The sequence below is a fragment of the Anser brachyrhynchus genome, assembly GCF_964034855.1.
Source record: "Anser brachyrhynchus genome assembly, chromosome: 6".
Classification (NCBI taxonomy): Eukaryota; Metazoa; Chordata; class Aves; order Anseriformes; family Anatidae; genus Anser; species Anser brachyrhynchus.
This window is the reverse complement of record NC_137700.1, coordinates 38258356-38285062: the sequence shown is the minus strand read 5'-3', so window position 1 is coordinate 38285062 and position 26707 is coordinate 38258356. Positions and strand designations below refer to the sequence as shown.

General features: G+C 38.4%; 1 long non-coding RNA gene across 1 annotated transcript; it reads left to right on the top strand.

The window, feature by feature from the left end:
* Nucleotides 1-436: 436 nt before the first annotated feature.
* LOC308197116 lies at nucleotides 437-26399 on the top strand. Its single transcript, XR_013952585.1, has 4 exons — nucleotides 437-1175; nucleotides 4635-4807; nucleotides 8527-8822; nucleotides 17772-26399. It is a non-coding gene; the product is annotated as an uncharacterized lncRNA (long non-coding RNA).
* Nucleotides 26400-26707: the final 308 nt, after the last annotated feature.

Genomic DNA, 26707 nt, shown 5'->3' with positions numbered 1-26707 from the left:
GCCCAATCCTTTGTCTGAAACTGGTAGGAATTTTGCCCAAAATCACATTTCATAGAATATGAAGAATATTATTTAAGTAACATTGCAATGATGCCTGGCATATATATATATATATAAAGAGAACTTTTCATGGGACATTAAAAAGTCTGTGTCACTTACTCCAGACACTTCCCATTAACAAAGGAAGCTGGTAGATTTGTCATTACTCTTTGAGAAACCAGCCTGCAGACCCAAGAGGACCCGTGCCTCGCCTTGACAGCACTGTGCAGCTTCTGGAGGGCTTCATGTGAAGGTGTAGGTACACATCCTTTTCAATGTCCAAAATTGGGCTATTCATGTATATGATCCCTATGCTCTTTTTAGGGAAAAAAAAAAAAAAAAAAAAAAAAAACACAAAACATTGGCAAAGACTGAGGGCTTAAATTGGCCAAGCTAGCTCCTTTCCTTTTGCCTCACACAGGTATCAGTCGGCAAATCCAAAGGAGTGGTAATGGCCAGCAGCAGAATGCAGTGCAGCTGGGTCTGGAAGGGAACATGTAATCAGAAATACCTAGCTGCAATAAAAAATGGTGGTATTTTTACTAAGAGAGACGGTGTCCAGTATCACACTGCATTGTGCAGCCCTTCAGGAGGTTCAGAGAAGACAGACTTGTTTGCATGTAGAAGTCTTTCTGAATGAGCTATGTAGCCTGGGTCCCTGTCCTCCATTACACTGAATGCTTGCGGGGATTCGTGTTTTCATTTGAGCTTTACGGTTCAGTGTACGCCTTTGTAAAGGTCCATAAGGCAAACTGCTCAGGCTACGTTACTTATTTTTGCATAGTGCCAGAGAGTGTTTTGTGAAAGCCTTTTACAATCGGTTGTTCTTTCTAAACCCGGAGTGGTGTCAAATTATTTTAAAGAATTTCTAAATATTGTAACTTACCAGCTACTGTTCCTTTTGAAAGCAAAACAAATGGTTATGTGCAGCCCTTGAAATACTGCATTCATTTATCCCTCTCCAATCCCTGCTTAGCGCTCTACTTCGCAATGTGCTCAGAGGATGTGCATGGGCTCCTCCGCGCTCCTCACCTCCTCTCCCTAATGATGGATGCTGAACCAGCTCTGGAATGAAAGAGCTGCCCTGGAGCATTAGCAAGGCATGGCCACCCCTGGAAAAGGAGGGGAAACCCTGGGTGAGTACTTTGGGAAAAGAGACTGATGAGCAGCACCCTGAGATGGCCTTTGGTTGGTTTTGTTTTTCATTTGTTTGTAAAGTGAAATCACATGAAAACATAGCTTCACAGTTTACTTTAAATATATCCTGGCTGGAAGAATGTCTCAGCCTTAACTGCAGGTATAATAAAGGGAAAATGGCTTACTTCATATCTCTTGAAAATCTCTTTTTAATCCATTTTTTAAATTGCTTTAGGCTGCAAAGAAATTTGTATGATATTTTTTCTCATTCCCAGCCTGGCCCTCTCACTACTGCTAGCTTTTACAAACTAATTTCCAAGTAGAGAAATTGTAATACTGCCTTCTTCGAGAGCTACAGAATTACTGCAGTTATTACTTGTCCAGTCATTTGTTCCTGTTTAGTTAGTAAGTGGAACATATCCTACAACTTCCTTCAGATAATGTTCCTCATTTTCCACATTTAAGGGGCCCCTATTGTATATAATCTCTCTACAAGATAAGAGTTTAGTAAAGAATTATTTCTAAATAAATATATGTTTGTCTATAACACCTGTTTTTATAGATTTTAGATGATTTTACTCTAATTTTTATATAAAAAGGAGATATAAAACTTCCTTCTGATATAATTAGAAACCTAAAATGTAAGTTTGCTCACTGAAAAGTATATCTTGGAGTTCTTTTGCAATACAAGTTAATTAACTGGATTTAGATATTTGCAAGATGATATATTTAATGGGATTACTGCTCATATAATGTTCTCAGTGACTGATTTGGAATCTAAGCTTAGGGAACAGAATACTGAATTTCCAGCTCTTTGAGAGTTAATGTTGTGTTAAAGGAAAGTACAATTTGAACCTTATTGTTCATGAATAGCGAAGTTATTCCAGTGAAATGGAGCCGGTGCCTACAAGGTCTACACGAGGCAGATGCATGAGCAGGAGTACGCAGACACCGGCATTCCTGCAAGTGCTCGGGGTACAGATATACCCACACCTGAACTCCTGGCAAGTTCAAGGCAATTGCATATCTCATCACAGCATAATGGCCCTTTATTCAGCCTGTCTCCCAAGTGGGGTCAATTAGAAGCTTTGGTCTGCAGGCTTAAAAATAAACACTCATGTTTTCGTTTATATTTAGAGTGAAAATGAGGACATGTGACCATGTCTGCTCTGCCTGCTTCTGTCATGTTTTGAAACAAATGTTTAATTTCTTCTTTCAAAACACTGATTGTCTTTTTGTTAGAAAAAGGTAGAAAGTTAAATGATAACTTGCTCTGAGGAAAAATACAATAGCCCCGACAAAGAATATTTCAGTGTGCCAATATATCCCACATTAGTGTCTATCTTCTTTTTAAGGCAAATATATTTCTCTGTGTCAATTTGGTTCACTACAATGTTAAAGTTTCACTCCTAACATAGGGTTTCTCTAATGAATATGATAATTTAAATCTTATGATCAGAGTACCACTTTTAAAAGAAATTTGACCGCTTTTTGTTTAAAAGCTATTAAGTGTTTCAATATTAGCTCAGTCAAATAACTATTGGATTGGGGAATTTATATTCTCACTTTAGTGAATGGCTGTGTAATTCTACAGTGCTTCTACATTGTAATATTTTTAAAAAATACTTCATAAGTAAAATGATAATTCATGTTTAACCAGGTAGATTTTAAAATTTAACCATTGTTCAAAAGCTCCAGTGAGTTCAAATGTTTTAACATTTTTATTTGTGAGTGTAATTTTATTTTTAAGCATTGCTAAAATGAAGTCTAAAATAATTAACTGGATAAAATCATTTGTATGACTGTGGTTCACCTGTACACGTGCTGGAATGGGAATGAAAAGCCCATGAAGAGAAGGAAATTCTTACATACCTGGATGCCCCTTCCCAAAATATGAGCTAAAACACTATTGAAATAATACTGGCTTTGATTGTTTTTGTTTTGTTTTGTTTTGTTTCCCCCCGACACACCAATTTTTGCTTATTTTGTTTCACACATTTTGCCATTAACAGAAGATCCTTGGGTTTGGATGTGATTATATGCTCTGATCAGAAGGTTTTAGCTCTATGAAACAGAAGCAGCGTGAAGTTACCTGTACAAGCAAAGTCAAAAACCATCTGTCAAATCAGAATTGTGCCAAGACAACTGTGATATCTGACATTTTACGACTACTACATTACAAGTATTCCATTCTAAGTATTTTAGTACTTGAATAAACCACACTTATTAAGCTAATTTTAGATCTGTTCTGTTTACAAATGCATAAAAATAATCCTGACAATTTTTCATGATTTGTCTGTAGTCAAGACAACTATGAAATACACCCTATGAATTGAAGCAATCACTGAATAGACCACAATAGATTAATAGTTTACAGAAATCTCTTAAAATACTCTCAGCTCATTTATTTGTGAAGAGTTTGTGATCTTGAACTATGATATTTTGTGATTTACCAGTAAAGGAATCCAAATCATGCCTTCATATTCCTGTCTTGTAGCATAATGTTCTTATTTCTGGTTATGGTTTTCACTGATGCAAAACGAGATACTGCCTTTCCTGGACTGAACAGCAATGCAACTGTATGAGGGGGAATTCCATAGCTAAGAGAGAGAGTGTTTTTCTCAGTTCTTCAGTTTATGCCATGCATATTATCACTGTATGCATCACAGGAAGAAACTATGGTAATTTAACATCTTTCTTCCAAGAAAGAGAGTCTTCATGAACTAGCAACGTCAGGTTTTTGTGATGAAGATTTTCCATCTTTAGCTCTTTTCAAAATACAGCCAGTTGTGGAAATAGCAAGCAGACTTTATGAGTGCACAGCAATATCCAGTATCCAGGAACAGCATCTGCAATGTCAATGTTAAAAGATAAAGAGGATTTCTGCTACGTGGGATTCAGTGAATCCACTGCAATTTGTCAAGAACTCTGCTACAAGCAATCTTGGTTCTTTTCTTTTGCACTGAACACGTGGAATTAGTGTTCTCCAGGAAGAAGATACAGTCAAACACACAGAGAGCAGGGAGATAATGAATTACTGCTTAGATAAAGGAGATTTGATCAACATATATGAGAGAACTTGGCCAAGGATGGTACTTCTGATTCAACAGTGTTGATATCAGTTATGCTTAGGAAGTTTCTGTCAGCTGAGACTAAAGGCAGTTGTTTGCACACAGCTATAATAGCAGTGAAAATATATATACATATTCCAAATTAGTTCATTAGTCTGAATAGTCTTCTGTTAACAAGAAACATAAAATGAGATCAGCCTTGAGGAACTTTGAAGAAACCGTGAACAAGACATGCTCCATCAGAGCACACCGCTTGTCATAACTGAAGTGCTTTTGCAAGTCAGGTGTTGCCAGAACATCTGAAAATGTTTTGACAGTATCAAAACACATCTTTTGGAATGAACCGATAATGCTATTTTGGCTTTGAATATTTTTTTTTTCTTTCAGTTTCCTGTTTCATTGAAAGAGAATAAGCTGAACAGAAGCTAAGTGTAACAGAACATCTGTGTATAAATTAGTGCAGTTTTTCTCCAGACACTGAAAGAACAGAAGTTACAAGCTTATCTTGACAGATGTATTTTACAGCTATCTTCTATCTTACATCTTCTTTCTACAGAGAGGTGAGAAAAATGCACTAAGTTGTGCTATTGAAAAGGCAATATCTGAAAGTATTGAAAAATTTGTTGCTGCTTTAGTCCAAAAATAATGTCATTCAGTATTAATAGCAATTTAGAAAGCACAAAATGAAGCTAGAACATTTGTAAAAATAATCATCCATTACACATATTAATTGACAGTGCTCTCCAGGAATTAATTAATATGAGCACAGGATCTGGCAGCTATGGCAGACAGTGATGCTCTCCTCTGAGAAGCAGGAACATGCGGTGCTGGTGCAAGGCAACAGCATTCTCAGGCTCCTAGGGGAGTGCCATGAATGTTTTTTCAAAGGCATCATCTGTCCTTGCAAAGGGGCACTGGAGATCCTCGGATCAGGCCTGAAGGCAGTTAGGTATCCATTGTTTCAATTACAGCCCAAACATAACCTGCAAATGGACGAGTCATAGGGAATGCATTTGGCAACCTAGGGCAGGCAGCTTTTCCCAAAATGAGAGCCTGTGGAAAGCTGTTTTCATCTTCCCAAGCTACTGGCCTTATGGACTTCAGCACAAATAAGTTTCCAAATAATGAATCTGCAGTTCAGTTTCTGGCCAAGGCGAATGAGCACACGTTAACTCATTCAGAAAGGAGATGAAAAGCTCACATTCAGGATGCATTAATCTGAAAACAAGTGTACTTTTGTGTCTGGGGAGTATTATTTTCATTGCCATCAATTTAGAACATAGATAGACTGTGATTCTAGCTTCACTATCAGGTTGCCCCGCAGGCTGAGACCCCTCACCAGGCCACTCTATTTAATTTAGAATAATCTAAAGCTAAGTAAAACTTTGTACCCTCTCTGATTTCTCCCTATAATCAGGAACACTCTGATTTCCCCTTCCCCAGTGACCCAGTCTGAGTGGCTGGGGAGATGGGGGGAGAGGTACACAGCAAAGTGACCTCCAGGTAAAGGCAGTTGTTATTTGTGCCAGCTGACTGCCTATTAACAGGTGGTAAAAACGTTCAACCACATCTTCCTTAGCTGTTGTTCTGTTTGAACTTTCCTTCACTTTTATACTATTCTTTTAAAGGCAGCCTTTTACACTTCGATATGTGACTTTTCCAATGTGTTGCACATATCAATGGAGATAAATCTCCCACAGAGTAGAATAAAATTTGGGTAATGCTGCTTTTCCACAGTTCTCGTGATCCTAAGTTTGTAGTGAAATTTGGTGGGGCAGAAATTCGGCCCTGTAATTTTAATTTTAATCTGTTTCTTTCTTTGGTTTGCTCTGTTTTGATTTATTTTCCTTGAAACAAATTTTTTAGTAGGCTGGAGGAAGAAGTTGACAAAATAGTTCCCATAGGCAGATGCACTGAGGGCAAGATATATCCCTCTTTCTCAGCCTTCCTTTAGAAGAATGTAGCTTTGAAAGACATGGAGGGATCTGTGTGCACATGTGGCATTACATACACATCCATAGTACAGAGATGAGCCTTAACATTTACTTATATTTTTGTGAAACATGCAGTGAGTAGGGTTATGGATATGGCCCATGGTTGTTGCACAGATTCTGATCTTAAAAATCAATTTTACTCAGTTTGCAATCAGATTTGTATATAAATTTTCATTTAATGCAGTTCCACAGCTCTTAGAGAGATTGTTAGTGGCATCAATAGCTACAAGAGAATCTATTTTGGGAGATATCTCGTCAAGAAGAGTTCAACAACTTTGCTACGTATTTCTTTCTTTGTAATTTACAAAATCATCCATATGCAAGACCTTAAAGAAATATCTTTTGACAGTCTCTTGCTATCATTTCTGATAATTGGGGTTGGTTTGTTTTGCTTGCCCTCTCTCTTTGACAAGTGGAGAAGAAAAGAATCTTCCTAGTAATGGTCCTCAGCTGGCAAACACTCAGCAAGTGAATAAACAGGTTCCCACGCCTAAAGAACCAGACTGACATAGAGTTAAGGTTCTTAACTTCTTATTTGACAAAGTAACAAGACTCAAGCTGCCTATGACTCAAACTTCTACAAAGCAAAATGTATGGTCTCTAGTCACAGGCAAGAAAAAATGATCTGCAGCAGTACTAAGTTTAAATCAGTAAGTTTGTTTGATAGTAACAGAAGTACTTGAGGTGCAATTCTCTAGCGCGAACTCAGATACAAGTGGTTTTTCCTGTCTAGTCCTTTTTTTTTTTTTGACAGTTGTTCAGACTCTTTACCCAAGTACACCAAATATAACCACCACATCTGGAATTTTCTTCTTCCTTTCATCACTTACAGGACAAACAATTTTTATTGTCCCATCTAATGTAACTGTGGGTCAGTCATCTCATTTTCCTCATAGATGATTAATTCACCTATATTATTTATCTCATTTTGGTCCAATGACAAAGATCATAGAGGGACTCTCGTATAATTTCCCCAATGAAGCCACCATATTGCTAATTAAAATGAAAAGAGCCTGATTATGTTTCTCTTAAAAAATATATTTTTTTTCTGGCTTAGAGATATAATGCAAAAAAAGTAAAAATTCTTATTTTTGTGTGGTGGCTCACAAACCCTGCATGAACATGAGTTTTATGAGTGTAAAACTGCCAAACCAAAGCCAGGGTTGAAACTCTCAGGGGTCTGAATATTGAGCAAAAGAGAGAAATGAAACAGCTGAGATACTGCACTGAAAAACATGTGCTGTACTTACACATTTACCAATGTTCTAAAGATTTTCAGATATGTAGCTGCTCTCTTGAACATTATCTGCGCAGTTGCCTGGAGTTGTAACATAGCTGCAGAAGACATTTTGGTTTATAAATTAAATTACACACCATTGCAAAGAAGTTTATAAACGGGTATTTATTCCTTAGACGGAAAGGACTTTGAAGGATTTCTACCAGCCTAATGGGTAAATAACAAGCTGTTCAAAAAACTGTTTATATGTACACGCCCAAGAGTATTTTTATTATCCTCTATTTTTTTGTCTTAAAACCCAAGAAATTGTGTTGAAACAATAATAATGTTGTCACACATATTGAAGACAGGAAATTCAAGGCTAGGGCTGACACTGGTCATAACTCAGCAGCTGACAGCTGTCAGCCTAATCATCCATTCACTGCTACCATCTCCATTATTTGAAATCTTTTTATTTCATTGAGTAATGCATGCTTGAATCAATCAGACATACGATACTGGCAAATGCTCCTGCATGTCCCATCCACTCCTGTAGATGTCAACAGCCAGACATCAAATAGTTAGTGTTCCTAGGGAAAGATTGGACTCTCCATGGCAGAAACCACAAACAATTCCTCCAACTTCAAGGGAATTAGCTATTTTTTATTTGTGGAGATTTGTGTCTTTTAGCTTAACATGGGCAGTTCTGCACCATGGTAAGAAATAACTAGGACTGCTCCACTCTTCTATTTTATTTATTTTTTTATTTATTTACTTATTTTTCTGAACTGTATCTATTTGACCAATGCTTCATACTTACGTATGTAAGCATGTGTTTTATGTTGAGAGAAAATTACCTTATTAAAGGATGGAAGAAGAAAACTAATGTCAGAAAAAGAGAAAACGGATACCTGAATTGTACTGTACTGTGCATGAAGGGACTGGCAGAAAATACACGAATGAGGCCATCTAAAATTGCATTGGGGTTGATGTAAACACTGGTAATATCAGAGGAGATTGTTCCCATCAACTTTGTTGAAAGCCGAATTTGAACTTTTGCAATTTTTAGATGTTCTTGCATCTTGGTGCCCATGGAAAACACAGATTGAGTGGTGAGTACCAGCAGTGAGGACACCGGCTCCTGTCAGAGGTATCCCTCCACATTTCTCCTGCTACCTGCAACTGCTGTTGTAGGATCCTCCAGGGTGGCTGGACAACTCAGTGAAATCTGTTTCCTAAAAAACAGACAACCTAGGCTTTGGAGCAACTTCTGTGGAGTCCTACTGCTCTGGCTCCTGGTAACGTCTATGGTCTCCTCCAGTCCTCAGCAGGGGCAGATGGCCAGAACTAAGGTTCATCCTCCTGGTAAGTGCTCTGAAGAGGAACGTGTGGGGCTTTTGCCTCTCTGGGCCTCCTTTTGCTGTTTTCTCCTCTTCCACTGCCTTTTCTCTAGGAGTCAAGATGACACTCAAATCTCTTCTAATCATGGCCTATCTCGTTCTAAATGGACAGTTATGTTGTTTTTGTATTCTTCCTATCTATCCTTTCTACTTTTCTTTCAGGTAGTTCTATTTGTTGCTATCAGTTTTTTTTTTTTTACTTTTTTTTTTTTACTTTTTTTTTCCCATAAATATTCTCTTTCAGCTCTTGATACCTCTTTTTGTTGCCAGAGTCATACATTCTGCCCCTTCTCACAGTAATCTCATGACCCTCAGGTAATATACAGTACTAAAATAGATGAAGTCTTTTCTCTTTCCTCAGACAGCACCTAGTTTCCAGCCCTGCTAACTTTATATGCCTGGGGTCAAGTTAAGATGAGTTCCACAGAAAAGATATTACTTTCTCGTTGGTAATTTAAGATTCAGATTGAGAGCCAAGGGTACAGCACTTTAAGAATAGCTATCCATGTAACAAATGCAGTTTGACTGTCGGGAGCACAGAGTAATCTTCTACCATTTTGTCAGAGACTCAAGTATACTGAAAAGGGTGAAAATGATGCTTTTGCAAGCAGACTCTTTAAATACAAGCATTTGACTAGATCTTTCTTTCTTTCTTTCTTTCTTTTTCTTTCTTTCTTTCTTTCTTTCTTTCTTTCTTTCTTTCTTTCTTTCTTTCTTTCTTTTCATTTTTTCGTTCCTTCTTTCCTTCTTTCTTTCTTTTCTTTCTTCCTTTCTTCCTTTCTTTTTTCTTTTTTTTCTTTTTCTTTTTTTTATTTTGATGTCCGTGTGACATGCATGGGTGCAAATAAATTAAAACTGCATTGCTAGTTAAATGATTTGACAATATCCTTTCCTTTTAATGCTATTCATATCTCTAGACAAAGCAAAAGAGAGAGGTCTGAAGCTCACAATTTCATGTCTACAAACATCAGAGCCAATCCTGAGGAAGGAATTTTCATCACATAAGAACTTCTGAAATTTCAAAACTCAGTTGCACCTTTGAAAGGCTAGTGTCTGGTGAAAGCAATCGTTGTTCAGGTCCCTCTGGTAAAAATGCCTTTGCTGTCAGTGCTAACTCTTCTTCCTGTGCACAGGTTCTCTTTCATCTAGGTCAATGGGCACACGATGAATGCAAGAGAGTAGTCTGTTATTTATAAATCAATTATATTTAATGTACTTATATGCAAACATTTTTTATTTCACTCATGAGGGATAACTCATGGAGGAAAACATGCTTTTCTTCATCATGATATATAGCAGTTTCAAAGCTTGATGGTCTACTTGGTTCCCCACCATTCTGCAACCAAAACTGTGGTATTATCTGCTTTCAGACAAACTTTGTGTCCAAAGTCATTTTCTTTCATGATGAAATAAGAATTATGTTCCATTCAAACAAAAAGGACTTTGGGCATTTATGCCACTGGGGGATCATGTCCCTATGCCTTCACATCTGCTTTAGCATTTTAAGTCATCCAAAAGCTTAGATCCATCCAAAGTTAAATTTGATTTAAAAATCCAAAACAGCTTCAAAAGATTTTCTACCTGAATATAGGCTTATGGATTTTTTTTTGTTGTTTCCAAGTCAAAAAGTAAATTTTACTATTTCAGATAAAATGCCAGCTGTTTTAAAGAAATAGGGCAGGGACAGTTATGCTAGAAGACCCCTTTCTTAGCTGTCTTAGCCATTAATCTGTTGCTACAGTGCTAGCCAGTGCTGTCATGATTTGTCCAAGTAGAATATGTTCCATTGTGTCATGACTAGTGCTGTATTAGTAAACACCATGTGCATGTTATTTTTGCTTTCTGAAGAAGGTCTAAGGGGAAACAAAGTATTTAATGAAAATGGTGTTTAGTCCTGAACTTAGCTTCACATTGTGGTAGAATGAAAATTAAAACTCACCTAAACACAGAAGGAAATGCTGCCAACCACAACTGAAGGATTAGTAAAAAGTGTTAAAATATTATATGAAAGTTTTAATTACACAGAAAAAAATATAAAATGCCCAGTAATTACAGTATATTGATTCCATTTTTTTTCTTGAAATGCTAAAACTATTTCAACACACACAGAATCAATAAACATAATTAAAATATGAGCTCATCAAAACAGTAATTAAATGTACTTAACAGCTTTTGTGGCTTTTCTCCATATGGTTACTGTGGGAGTGTGAATCTGGCTTGCTAGATAAATGTAACAAAATAAAGTGAAAGCCTGGGAAAAGATTACTGTGGTATCATAAGCAAATACAATAAAGTCTAACTCTATAATAAGTTCCAATAAATCAAGAACTTGACAAAGGAAGCAGTGTTTACAATTATTAGAGAGAAATTCTGAACGTTTTTTATTTTTTATGAGATTAACACTATCATGGACATAATATAGAAGCCAAATCAAATCTTTCCTCCATCATTAAAGCTGTTCTACTAGAACATATTCTGTCCAATGAGAGCTATTTTGGCATGTTTCTGGCATGTTGGTGTTAGTGACAAATCACTTGACAGCTGTCATTCAGGGGGCAATCCACATCAAGGACCTAATACAGCTGCTCTGAGCCGCCCTTTGGAGCAGCAAAGCTCCCCTCAGTGCTTAGATAAGAAGCATGACTGCCAAGCAGAAAGTAAATTAGATGTTTGGAGCAGGGTGTGTGGATGCATTTTCGCCACCCTTCTCCCTACCTCCTCCCTGGCTGCATGTACAGCACTATGAAGAGGACAGAAAAATCAGTGGACAGTTCTTAAAAAAAATTGCACAGCTCCTCCTCTTTGGCTGCCTTTTCTGGAGTTCTCACTATGTCTCTCTGCCTTGTCTTCTGAGATCTTTCATAAATATGGCATTTAAATGCCATTTTTTGCATCATGTCTATAATAGTCATATGCAGGTCACATGCAGTGCATGTTATGTTATGTGTTTCTTGTATATAAAAGAATTTGTACAGGTATTAAGGAAACTCTTACCACCCAGCACTCCCTTGACTGAACTGAGGTTCTCACTGGCTTAACACGAAGACATTAAAGTAATCAGGGTGGATATTGTGTAGTAACAAAAATAAAAATCACAAGAGTGAAGAAGTGCAGACATACTATGTCTGCAATTAAAAAGCATGAAATAAATTTATTTTTACAGTGCACAGGCACTATTGATGACTTTGGCTGTATAAATAAAGTAATTACTACCTCTTCTTTTCCCTAGTCAGCCTGAAAAAGCAACTACATTCTAAAATGTGATGCATAGCAGGGTATTGCAAAGATATTCATAATTTTCTCAGTAGCTTATGGATGCTGTCACACCTCACACCTTAATATTTTAAAAATGTGAACATTTATTTTAAAAGCTTTGTTTAAATCCATCCCCCAAATCTCTGAAGCCAACTAAGTTCAGAGAAAAGAATAAGACAATACTTTAGAATTTCTTCTACATTTTTTCCAAAATCAATCACTAGAGCTTTTTCTCACCCAGATCAGGCTTCACCCCACAATGCATATACTTCTTCAACCCCTTGTAGGCTGAGAAAATAAATACTTTTAGATTGTGAAGTGGCATAAAAAGGCAAAAAAAAAAAAATCCTGTAAGCATATATGTGCATAGTCATTGTCTTCTGATCTGTAACACATCAAGTCTAAACGCTTAGCTGATTATTTGATGCTTTAGTTTCTTCTGTGAAAAGAGTTGGATACAGGTGTATCTGCTGCCTAACTGGACCAGCAGAAATCTTCAGCAGCATTTTCAGAGGTACTTCTTCAGCCAGGAATCTTACAGCAGTGGAAGGTCTTGTGATGTGTGAGACGTCTGCGTCCCTCAAACAAGATAAGTGGTCTCTACAGATGTTAGAAAAAAAAAATCCCTCAATTTTTCTTGAAAGTGTTCATAATTTTTGTTTCTTGTTGTTGAAAGTATGCAATCTTTCTATAAATAGGAGCTGGCCCATAACTTCTGAAACTGCAGTCCTATGGACCTTTTTAAAGTTTAATGCAGGACTCAAATTGTGGTAATAGACTTATGTTATTCTCAAGCGACAGAATTACATTATATTACATTCCTTTACTTTTATCACATGAGCTAAGGAAAAGGCTCCCCCCTGCCCTAGTTCTCTGCAGATAAAAGCATACAGGTCATTCACCCCAGAATTATTTAAACAAAATCAAAGTCCTTCAAAATCCTACGAACTTTATCAGAATAAAGCACTAAGTCTATTGGCTACTATTCGAAAACCAGTCAATATGTTTCTGTCTTTAGACACCTGTTAGAAAATTTGAGCTAGCACTTTTACACCTGAAGAACAGAGAGTGATAATCTGTTACTGGACCTTGATGTAAATTGTTTCCTGCTTCTAACTGAATATAGCACCCTATTGCCTCTCAGATGGTGCTATGACTTTATTAGACTCTGCATCCAGTTTCCACATCTTGTATTATGTTGCCAAGGAGGAGACAAAATGTCTAGTAATTAAGGCTGCTTTTAAAGTTGAAGAGGGCCTTTTAAAAGGCCAAGATTGAAATGGAAGATTGAAGACAAAAATATCTTTAATGAAAATAATCGAAAGGGAAAAAAAAAAGTAAAAGGTTTATTTTAGACTTGGCCTGAATATTGAATTACTATGGATTTAAAATATTCAGCAGACATTAATAACTAGGAAACAAATATTTGGCAAATTAGGCATTGTGACCAGGAGCTTCATCATCCTTACAAATAAGTTTTGTAGGCACGTTGATTTTTTTTTTCTCCTAAATCAGCCAACTAAATATAAGACCACTTGATATTGCAAGCATATATTGTCAAAGGAAAATCTCTCTAGTGATCTGTGCTGTCTGCATTAATAAGGCTTTCATTTTTAGCAAGAAACTTTTTAGCAAGTTTCTATAGTAATTAATAAGGTAACCTAGGTAATTAATAATAATAGTAATTAATAATAATAGTAATTAATAAGGTGACAAACAACGACAACAAAACTCTGCATTATGAGAAGGACGCAGTGAGATATGGCCAATCTACCACTTTTAGCCATTCATAACTCTGTTCAATTTTTCATAGCCCCAAAGGCATGGACTGTGTGGATGACACTTTATTTGCAGAAGATCACAGATTCTCAGCCAGTTTTCCAGAAGTATCCATGAGTAGGGCCAGCCTGACATAAGGTTTTGGTGCATGCATGACCTTTCTCATCGCTGCTACCATTGATGTTAGTAAGGTTTTTCTGTTTATAGTAAGCTATGTTGAATTAGACCAGGCTTTAGACATTTTGATGCAGGTATCTTGTGGTCATATTTTCCTTTGTAAGGTAATTTCTTTGATAGGGCTACATCTCTTGTTGCTGTTTGATTTGATTCCTGCAGGGATGTACCCGAGAACAGGAGCATAAGGGGCTGCCAGGCCCCTGTTTTCACGCAGTACAAAGGTATATCCATTATCAATGATTTCTCATTACAAACAAATTAAATATTTAGATTCTGGAATGTTTTGTTTGGTTAGAAATGCCAAAGTGAAGGTTTTATAGCTTCCTAATTAGCAGGCATTACACAATTTGTATTACATGATTTTTTAGATATTGCAAGTTGCTTTTCCTTATTTGAGACAAAACTAAAGTTAACTTTGACATTTATCATAGGACATCTTTTACATAAGATGGAGATGGCTGAGAACAGTATCTAATGTAGGGACAGGAAAGACGCAGGTGTAAAAAACATGGTGACCCTTCTGTAGGGGAATGAACATTGTTACAGTGAACCATTTAGTTTTTAGATCTATTTCCTATTTTATGATTGTCTGAGGAGAACCTGGCTAGGCATTTCCAGGCCCTATGCTTAATAGGAAAATATGTATTCTGTGTTTTTGAAACATTAATTTGGTGTATTATATTGGTTTTTTTTTCTCTGAAAAAAAAAAATGTAACCTGAGTTTTTAAATCTGGCATATAGGTAAGAAAAATGAAGAACATCTGCCTAGCTTTGGTTTTAGAGGGGAGGAAAAAAATGTAGCAATAAAGCTTTGACAGTTTGAAAAAGTGTAGTGAGCATGTGTAATACGTTCATGTCTTATGAATTTGAGCATGCACACGTAGCTAAGAGCAGACCCAAGTTTTGAACCTCTGGCAGCAGGGCTGGCTCCCACCAGTCTCTACACAAACGTCGCGCCTCCATGCATGGCTAGTCCCATTGGCTTCAGAGACACTACTCATGGGAGTAAAGTAACTCATGCATTTAAGTGCTTGCTGGATTCAGGCCAAAAGCTTAATCTTTTCCATTTAATACCTTTTTCCTAAACTGATAACAGCCTTCGAGTTTTCAGTATCATGTGCAGCAGTTTAAATAATGTAGAACGAAGGGAAAAAAGTAAAATAACATCATTGTAATTTAAGGAGTATCATGAGATAAACAGCATAGCACAGGCACAGTTTTATTAGCATTAAGTAGCAATCTGCAAGGCTGCTGTATGTCACTGGTCTGAAGGCACTCTGTGTCTCTCAGGTTCTGAAAAAAAAACAGGCAGGGAGGATGGGCAGCTCTGAAAAGGCAGGCACATATTATCAGTGTAAAGCGAAGTGTACAAGATCATATTTTGTCTGGCTTGACAGCAATTAAACAAAACTTGTCCTGTTTTTGAAACTCTATCAAGACAGGAGGGCAACAATATTTCCATAAAGCACACAGAATGTTGACAACCAAACCATAAATATGGTTTTTATTGTTTTTGTTTTTTTTTTTAATTGTGATTTTCCATCAATGTTGGAGCATTCTAATCTTGCCCAGCTCCTGTACTAGCCTCCTTGTGATCTTACCTTCTTTTTTATTTCAGATGAGCTCTGAATGACGTTGCTAACCTCCATTAAAGGTGTTTCATTCTTTCTCCTGTTACCTCCTAAAAAGAATGTTACATATACAAGATGATGTTCCATTTTCTAGAAGGTGTTTTGTTGGGTTTCATTATTTATATAAAAGCTGTTCACATGCATGTTAGAGTAGGCAAAAATCAAAGGAACATGCTTTTTACCTGGAATGGAAAATATGTCAGCTTTGAATGATATTTACTTCCTTTCTGTTGGTGGTCCTTCAAGAAACAAGATGGGGAGTGAAGTTCTCTCTGCAATGTGGGTAAGGTTTGATTAGGAGTTGAAAAGTTCCCCTGTCCGTATGGAATGGGAGTGCTGATAACCTTGTCCCACAGCTTCCCAGGCCTTTCAGACACACTAGGCTTCTCTGACCTCCCTACAGACCAAGCCCATGAATTTTACTTGATACTCTCTTTGTGAGGAGTCTAGAGAAGGAGAAATTTGATGGGCTCAGAGAAACTTATCTACAGTAATAGTCAGATATGGAGTTTTATAAGGATTGATGGCTTTTTGCCCAGGAATGTTTCAATGACGTAGCCCAGACAGGGACTTCTCCCATGGGAAAAAGAGCAGGGGTAAATGGAAGGGGAGGAGATAGAGAAGAAAAGAAAAAAACATCTAGTATTTTTTGATTTTTTTGAGAATCAGATTGTATGTCTTTGGGTTTTCCTCACAAAAGAGAGAGAGAAAGTAAAACATAGAAGTAGGGTATTACCTGATATAATTAATAGCAATGATGCAATTTTAACATCATGTATTTATCAGCATTAAGGACACATATTTGATGGAAAAGAACTTAAGTATATTTTAAACGTGTATGATATGAAAATATGCAGGTCTACAATGTTCAATATAGATATATTCTTTAAAAATATATTTGGTATTTAGCCGCACAGTTTTCATGTAGATTAACTGACTTATTTTTGCACAGTCACATCCTGAAGTATAATGTTAAAGAATATGTGGCTGAGCAGCTTCTTCCTGAACAAATGTAGAACTAGAGAAGTCTGTGGATGAGTAGTACAGGTAGCTACGTGAGGAAAAAGGTGCTTAAAAGAGCCCAAGGAGGTGGGAACTTCTACAATCACACTGAAAACAATGGACAAAAGTTCCAGCAGAGCAAGCAAGGTGGAAATGGTCCCTGGTGACAAATTCTAATATATAACCATGCCATGTTACCACATAAGCCAAAGTGAATTCAAGTCAATGATAGCTCTACTTCTTCTGGTATCAGACCTGCATGTGCATGGGAGAAATGTGATGGGATCCTGTGACCTCCCAAAGGTGTTAGAAAAGGGAAACAATTTGTATAAATACAGAAATTCAACACCAGAAACAAAGTACTGACCTAATCAGTGAAATGAGCATCAAAATCAGTCTTCATGCTAAAGCTGGAAGGGTCTGGCATATCGAATAGAGCATGAATATCTTCAGGAATATGCCAGAAGCTAATTGGTTTAAGAAATCTGGCTGTATATAGAGACTATTACTCATAGATATCACGTTTTTCTGTTGCACAAATTATCTACAGTGCTCATGGTGTCTGCTCAAGGAAAAGTTTATTTTCATTCAGTCTTTTCTTTTCCCCTGACCTCAAAGGACTAATTAACAAAGTATTAGCATGTTTCTAAAATATGACTGAATTCATCTTCTTAAGAAAATGTACTGAAGAATGTACCCTATTATTAGAAATGACAGGATGTATATAGGGCCATATGTTTTCAAAGGGTTTTCTGTCAGTGTTAATCAAAACGTTGGAGAACTTATGAACATACTGAGCAGCACGTCAACCATATGGATAATATCTTTCTTTTAATACTGAGAATTTGAATTAATAATAAACATTGGAAAGTAACCTAAAATGAGACAGAAACAATAATATTAAGACCAGCACAAGCATAATATCACATCAGTCTGAAGACTCCTGGGTATTTTGAAAAATCCTATTGTGTGTTAATTCTGATCATGGAACTACATTCATTAATTTTTCTTAGTTTTGCTTGGAAAGGTAGCTCCAAAAATGTCATTTATTTTTACTGTTTTTTTTACAGGACAGAGTTTGGCTCTTACAACATGCTATAGTAAGCATCAGCATCACGTGCTTGTCTGCCTGGTAAAGGTACATTTGTTACTGCAGTCATTTGTTATTAAAAAGGCACTGGAATATTTGTTTGATGAAACACGCGTGCACAAATCATTTCATGGACTTTGCAAGCAGAGGCAGGAAGAAAACTGAGCTTGTTTCTAAGTTTGCTAACCTGGAAAATGGATTGAGAACACATTATTTTGAATAACCCTCCAAGGGCTTAACGTCACGGACTTACCTGCTTTTACAGATGGTGAACTCTCTGAACTAAATACTGAGAAACCTGCTCCAGAGAAAATTAATGTTGCAAGTGCAGTTGTATCCTTCTACATCACTTACGGGCACATATGAGAGGTGCACGTAATGAAAATGCAAAAGTTTTAGTTGTTTGGTAACACAGCCCTGCACATCACAAGAGGTCAGTGGGGTCTGCTCCTGTCACCCCACTGTCCCCAGGCTGCTGGGCTCAGGTCCCTGTTTCACCACGGGGCTCCTCAGCCTCTGCCCAGGAAAAAGCTGTGCTGCTGCCTTGGCTGGCGACATGGTTGTGGTCTTTCTTGCTGGCCCATCATGACCTGGAAGGTTTTATTTTCACTGATACCAGCCCTGGTTTGTTTTCTCCTTAGTTAAATACAAAGTTACACTTAGAAGTTGGACTGCTCACATTGAGACGTAAAGCCTCGAGCTGCTGATAAGCACAATCTAGCCTTGGCAGGGTGAAAAACTGAATCTTCTAGCAGAGATAGGGAGAAGAGGAAATATAAAGTTAAGTCTTTGAAGCTATAAGTTGAGATCTTCCTATTATATAGCAAAGGCTTTTATTGGTAACTATCCATCTGCATCAGTTCCCAGCTTAGGAGAGAAATATTTTCCCTGACATTTTCTGCTTCATTTTTCCCTCGAGTCCACTCTTGCTTTCCAACTTCCTTTTCTGATGCTGGTTGAGAAGCATGTAACTACGGCTAGCACCTTCTGGCTGGTGACATTCCTCTTGCACCTGCTCTTTGCTTTGGTTTTGGAGTAGCCACAGAGGACCCTATGACAAGGAGCAGAGCTCTTCCCTCCCTTCCCCTCTGCGCTATTCCATCAGCTTCTGCAATTTTGCTGTCAGTATTTGTTCTGCCACACAATAGCCTGTCCTGCAGATCTCAGGGGAGTTTCTCCTCCACCTAGGAATTAGTATCCACCTGCAAAATATCAGTAGAAAATATACATCAGCTTTATTTTCTTTCCTTTCCTTTCTTACCTTTTTTATTTCAGATGAAGTTCAAGTACCAGGGACCCTGCACATAACAAGACAAAAATCTGTGTGGCACCCTACAGTGAAAATCCCATTGCCTGCCGTTGAGGGGTACAAGAAAAAAAAGCTGTGCTCTGCCTGCTAAAGATGGGCTGCACTCGGGTGCAGAGCTCTTTCACAGGGCGCTCTCCCAACACGCCGTGATCCAGCCTCCTGCCCAGCCCCTTTAGGGTCTCCTGCAGTGATTCTGCCATGGATTACGGCTTCTCTCTTTCTGAATTTTCACAGATCCCAGTTCTCTGGTATGTCCCAAGAGTGCTTGAGCACTTTACTTCTGCTGTACAAACTATGAGAAAGATCTCAAAACTGGCATGTAGTTCCCATCAGCGAGGAGATTAGGGAGCCTTCTGTCAAGCAGATGTTCAGCTACAGGAGTGCTGCTGCATGAGGCCTTGTACTGATGCTGAAACTGATTCCCCTTGTCTCCAAATTATAAGAGGAGGTGTTAAAACCTAAATAAATAAAATATAACCATGAGTCAAAAGAGAAAAGGGGTGAAAAACATGCTTGTTAAAGAATCCAGGCAGCCTGGCAATTAGCTTCACCATGGCATAATCCTGATGAGCTTTCACATCTCCTATTACACTTGGTACACAGCGTTTGTTAGCATTTTACTCCATCTGCTCCTATACAATCTCCATCAGCTGAAGGAGGATATGGTTACTCCAGTCATTAAATGTTGATGATCCTTACAGGGTCCCAGTTGCTTGTGGCAGGTATCCATTATGTTAACTGTTCCTTCTCCTCACTCTTGGAGTTAATGTGTTTGGGTTTGTTTGTTTGTTTGTTTGTTTGTTTGTTTTTTTCACCCATGTGTTTGCTAATAATAAAATTACTGCTTTTTCGATTAAGATTTTAACATCAACATGACTTTTAAGTTCAGTTTTATATATATATATATTTATTTATTTATTTATATTAATACATTAACTTCTGGGAAACAGTGATCCACTATCCCTCATTAGAAAGGATATCTCTTCTTTTCAAACCAAATCTACTCCTATTCTTCTGAAAGGAAATAATATGCTTTCACTTTCCTTAAAGCCTGTTACTGCTAGATTTACGTGGATAAATATATTTGACATTCTTTGCCTTTCCATTTTTCTCTTGCCAGCAATGCCAAACAGACTGAAAAAGAGAATTAATTCATTATCCCAAGATCTGTAGTCTTCTGATTCTTGGACCGCAGGTCATTAGCAATCATTAATTTTTAAAGCTACTTATGATGTCCTCTGAAGCAGATATCATTTGAAATAAACAGGTCCATTTATGTGGTAGTACGGTGAAGCCCGGGAAGCTGTAAGTGTATGGAAAAGCAGAACTTTAGCTCTGCAAAGATCTTTGATGAAAACTGAGGCAGGGCCTGGCAGCTATGCTGCCATGTGGCATAGCAAAAGGTATGAGGATTGTAATTATAGGCATCAAGATGATTTTTTGCATCCTGTTTCTGCACTCCAAGCAGCCACGAAGTGATAGTTACCTTTTATATAGCTTTTATCACAGAGCAACCACATCATGGTCAGAGGGAGCCTACAGCACTCTGCAAGAGGTCCTGCAGACACATTCATTGCCTAAAATCTTTTCTTTCTATGTGAGTGTAGAGTATGTTGTGGTTTTCCTTTTTCCTCTCTAACAAATACACACATCCCTCCCCATTTAAGAGTTAAATGTGCCTGTACTACCCCAGTAATCACTTTCCTTTTGATGTTTCCATATAATGATTAACCCATATTAATATGTAGTGCTCCCAACCTGAGAAAAGATGTGAGAGCTGAGGATAGCTGTGTTAATAGTCAAGCCATATGTCCTCCCAGAAGTATGATGTTGATTGCGACCTCAGAAGAAATCAAGCCTGCTTATGGCAAATATATGGAATTGATTAAATGAATAAATAACCCTATTATTTAGTTTTGCATAAAAATATGTGGGACCCAGGTCAAAGATAATCCCTAATTTTTCTATGCATAATAGATTCCAAAGTGTAAACATTACCAGTAGCATGAACCAGACTAGATGCTTTAAGTCAACAGTCAAAGGTGCGAGTGTAAACTCAGAAATATTGATAATGTTTGTGAATAACTTTAGACTAAATTATGCTGGAGTTCCCAAGCTGATATGAGTGCCTCTGTTGTTTTAATACTCCAGTGTCTGTTATATGTATGAGTTCAGAGACTGACCACATTTTATTTTAATTTTTTGCGTTTGAGGTTTCTGTGTAATATTTGGTGTATATTTGCTTAATTTTAGAGCCTTGGCTTCTGTGTCAGAATAGTATAATTTACTGAGGAACGGAAGTAGTACTTTCCTTCAGCCCCTGTTTTCTGACCACAGCTAATAGGTGTAAGAACAGCAGAGCACCTACAAATTATTCTGCTTTGAAGAAGCCACAGATTTTGTTGCTAAGCAATGCATGCTGCAAATGGCCTTCATGCCAGGACCCCATTGTGCTCTGGTGATTTTGAGACACAAATCTAAACTTCTCAGCTGCTTCCTATGTGTAGAATGACAGCAAACTCAACCCTCACACTGAAATGTTGTGTTTGGTGAAGTTCAGACAAGTTCTGAACCAAGCAGCTCTTCATAGTTAGCCCTTCTATCTGCTGAATGCACAGGGGTGAAAAGAGAGCAGTGCGTCTGGTGGTGCACAGAGAGCAGGTCTTATCTAATAGCATACAGGCCTGCAATTCATGTGTGTGCAGAATGCATCCCCATTGACCTCTAATAAGGGATGGATCCAAAGTACACCAAAATGGAAACTCTCCATCGACTTCAGCTGACGTCTAGGTCAGCCCCATAATATGCAGGACTGTATCTCTGATCATGACGGCAGACAACAGCAGTTGTAAGAAGTCAAGGGCATCACTCATGTACTTATAACAGGAGCCTGACTAATAAGCACAACATGATGTAAAATGATGCCTAACTGGGGTGGAAGGGAATAACAGCAGCTCCACCCTGCATTAAATTTGGATTTAAGAAATTTCAAAGAGTTGCTGTGATTTAAATGTTCTTCCTGACAAACAATAGTGAGCATTGCAATTGATGTTCTAGAGTTTGGATTGGCTGACAAATAGCCATTTTTGTTATTTCGCATTTTCTTCGAATTCAGTGTTTAAATATGATTTCATTTCTGTTTCCCTCCAGCATGACTTCAGGCAATATTTTTTTAAACTATAGTTTAATATAATTATTTTAAGTAAAGGTTTGAGTTGTTTTACTTTATGTAATTCTGTAATTAGCACCATTGTCCTGTATGCTGTAGGTATCCATAGTTTAGCTTTCTACAGTCTGCTGGCAAATTATGCTATGGTGTTTGCTCTGAAAAATTACATGATTGGGATTATATACTTACAGTTCCCCAAAATGTGCACTGTGTGCTTCACAAACCAAAATACAAAACAAAACAAACAAACAAACAAATAAAACCTGGGGTAATAGCTGAGAAATTCTTTTTGCTATCAGCAAAAATAAGCACTTCTTTGATAAAATAATTCAGCAACTCCTCCACCAAAGATAGGATGTATACTTACATGGGCTCATAAATACAATTTGTGAGTGTGAAATACAACCCAGTGTGTTTGCAAGATGGACCAGATCCAAAACCCACTGAAGGTAATGAGAGAATATAATACACCATATTTTATGCATACAAGTGAGCCCTGAAGTGGTCAGGCAGTGGGACTAGATGGAGGTCCCTTCCAACCAAACTATTCTATTCTGCAAACTGTGCACATAAAAAGTGTGTAGGCATTTAGGTGTGCAGGTGTACGCAGGAGCACATGCCCTACCTGTGCATCTGCACAGGCATGCGTGCATACACAGAATATATGCTGCATTTTGGCATGCAAGCATTTTGTACACAGGGTTGTCATGAAGTCATTGCAGGATACCTATTCTTTGAATAAATTTTCCCCCTTTCATGATGTATTTAAAGCCCATTTACCATGATTCCTGGTGCAGAGAAGGAAGTGTGGAAGTTATCAGTTCAGTTTTAGGTAGTCTGTGTCCTGGTGAGAAGAGGTGATGCTAGGTGGGACGGTTAAGTCACAGAGGGAAGGGGCACAGCAAGAGGCCACTGTCTTGTTTGTTTTCCTTTTTTAGATGCTAACAACCCTAAGCAATCACATCACCTTGCAGCCACTGCACAGCCATGAAAAGCACGTGAAAATAAAACTGAGCCTCCTCGAAGAACACCTGGCCATGGAACAAATTGTTGGCTGTCCCTCTCAGAGAGGAGACTGCTAGAAGCCCTGCAAGTGACCTCTTCAGCAAAGCAAGCAAAGATTTGCATTGGCTTCTTGTCTCCCAGCTATCTCTTACACTGTATATATATTGTTGCTCCTATTGCCTGTGCCATTGTACCACCCTTCCAACCTCATGTTTTAACCCTGCAAAGGTTTTCACAGGGAAGTCAGCATGCAGCGATGGGGTGAGTTTACAGCTACTTTGTGCTAATTCCCCATGAACACACTTTCAGGGCATATTAAAGGACCTTCTACAGGCAGCAGTTCAAAACTGGGTACGATGCCTTGCACACTGGTGTGCACCCAAGGGTGTGCAGCTGGGCAGGTGGAGCAGGACTCCTCAAATCACGAGTCTGGAATCTTCTGTTATTTCCAGTTATTTTAGTGGGTGCCAATCCTTAGATGAGAGGTAAATTACTGCCTGACACAATGGTCTGCAGTGTGAGGAGACAGTTTCTCCAGATGAATTTGCTGAGGAAGTAAAAAGCCTTTGTTATAAATAGGCTTTTATAGGCAGGATGAAGTAGCATCCAGTATAAGATACTAAACCAACGTTGATCGCATTTTTTGGTGTGTCATCCTGTATATAAATCCCCAACACTCCAAAACCCAATACATTAACTGTTAAGAATAGATCTAATCAATAACCTATTGCATTATTCATGATTTCTGCGATGCAGACCTAATCCTTTTAGGTAATGGCATTAAGACATTTGAACAACACATCACCCTGCCTGATGCCTAGTCTGCACAGAGGATAAAAACCAACTGCCGTAACCTTCATACCCTTTGCTCAAGTGTCTCTGCTTAGCTCTGGACCTTCTGGAGATGGTAAATATGAGAAATCCTTCCCCAGATCCCTCCTGACTGCCTTCAGCCCCTTGCCACAGAGAAGGGCGAACATCCAGGCTGCCTGTCCGTGATGGCAAAGGAATGATATATTTGTTTCAAGGTAAAAGAGGTCTTAATGTAGCATCTGGGGCTGTGTCCATGCAGGTGGCAAGGTCTGGGGTGCCCTTGGTCCTGCAGAGGGGGAGCCGCGGTGTGTCTGAGCCAGCTGCAGCTGGGGCGGGGGATAGGAGGTGGAGGCACCAGCCGCCAGCGCCTCAGAGCTGCACCGCTTTCAGTATGCAATTATACTGTCCCTAAAGGTAAATAGAAGGCTTGTGTGTGAGAAATATTTCTGTAAAAGAGTTTGCAGCTGAAAAGATAACACTATTCCCTGCCTCCTACTTGGCTGTACAATTTTAATTATGTCAGGGAATCTCTCCTATTTTATATTCCATATATATTTATGGAATAAGCTGTTGGCAAATAAGACATTATTTCAAATAATTTAATGTATTTATTAAAAGAGATTACAAATCTATCCAGGCTATAGTCATTGCACTTAGGGCAACTATTATGGCTATATTATTGTTCCATTTATTTCAAAATATCTTTGGCAAGGACTGCTCCTCCATGAAGAGCATGAGAAAGAGACTGTTTGATGGTGTCGCCTCTGTGTGGCTGAGGCTTCAGCTGTCCCTTTTCCCTCCTAGTCGCATCCAGATGACCTTGCTCTAGAGATCCAGAGCAGGGCCAGGAAGGAAGGGGGAGAGCCTGATACACCTTGGCTTGGTTTTTCAATTTGTGCTGCTCAATTTTAGCCCAGAGTGGAACAGCGATAGACAGCCCCCAGGGGGCAGAGCCAGTGAGAGGCTGCAGAGATGCTGAGGGACACAGGGGTCCACATACACTCCTCTTGGTCTGGCCAAGGAAAATAAAGATGCCAAAACTGGTCCTTGCAGATACAACCTCTCTGTCACCATGGCCTTAGTGCTGGAAGAAGAGATGGGAGCAAAATCCACCGTGCTGCACAGTATGACACAGAGAAACCTAGGTGATGATAGGGACAGTGGGGGCACTGGGGTCTGCTTGTGTTCACGCACACACACACAGTGCGGAAAAGTCACCCTGAGTGCCAAGCAGAGCCTTGCTGGAGACCACCCAGAAGAAGCAGCATCAGTAATGGGCCACAAAGTCTCTTGAACTACCACATCCAAGCCGAGAACATGAGATGACCCCGTGTTTCCAACTAACCTTAAAAGAAGGGCTGGTCTACATTCATCAACGTCATCACTGTTGTTATTGCTGTTGTTATTATTTTTGCAGCATTTCTACTCTGGTGGTGGAGACAAAATCACCCTTCCTAATGTGCAGCCCCCACAAAGCAACTTGCATGAGCTGTTACAGAGCTGCTGGTATAACCAAGGGGACCTGGCCGGGGATATAACCGCATTTACCTATGGAGGAGGAAAGGAGAGGAACATATCTGTTGTTAAATTAGTACAAAATGTTCAGACCCTCAATGATAAGTGATCTCTATGCCTTCAAAAACCCAAGGATGAGTATGAACAGGGTCTGACGTGTCCAGAGCCACTCTGGAGTCATCCTGTGCTGAGATAATAATTACTGCTGTCAACCAAGGTATCATTTGTTTCTGTTTAATCAAGATCTAAAGCTTTATAGTATTTTTTGTAGGTTTAACATGATACATTCAAACAAATAACTCTAAGTGCTGTATTTATTTGTATGCAATAGATTCTGGGTAATAAGCTCATCAATTGATACACATCTTAAGAAAAGCACAGGTTAAGTAAACCCCACAGTTATGAGATTAACACATCCCATCACTGTAAGCACCTGTGTGCCTTACTCCAGAGTCACTGTGCTCTGCAGCCGACACAGCCCCTGGAGACGCTTGCTCTCTGGCAGGATACAGCCCCAACCCTTTGAGCTCTCTCACACACACAGGTGTTGCTGGTCCAGTCAAGGTCATAAAATTAAGTGTCTTTATACCTGTTGGTAGGATTAGAGCAGTAATAATATTTTGGGTGCCTCCTATCTTCCTGAATTGCTGCCAGTGCTGCTTGTTTGACACAACGTAACCCATAGCATATTTTATAGGTTTCCAACCTTCGAGCACAATGGATTAGAAAGGAAGTTAATTATGCATAAGATAGAAAGATTTATGTAAATATAAAACCAATATAATGTATTATTTACATACGGCCTGTACTTACCCTAAGTAACTTCTACAGAAATCTTGGCTATCATAAACAGCTCACGCCTCGGTTCTGAACCTTATTCCAGAATAGAGGGGAGGATTCTGGCTACTTTAAATTGGTGCTAATATTTTCTAGACTAGATCATATTTATATAAGCACATAACATAACTCAGCACAGATGGACAACAAGCAGGATAAATCTCTATCATTTATTACATTTGCTGAGCGATCAAAGGTGTCTAACGATATTTTTCCTCATTGGTTGTTTGCATTAGATATGCAAATCTCCTTTCTTGCAGAGCCATTT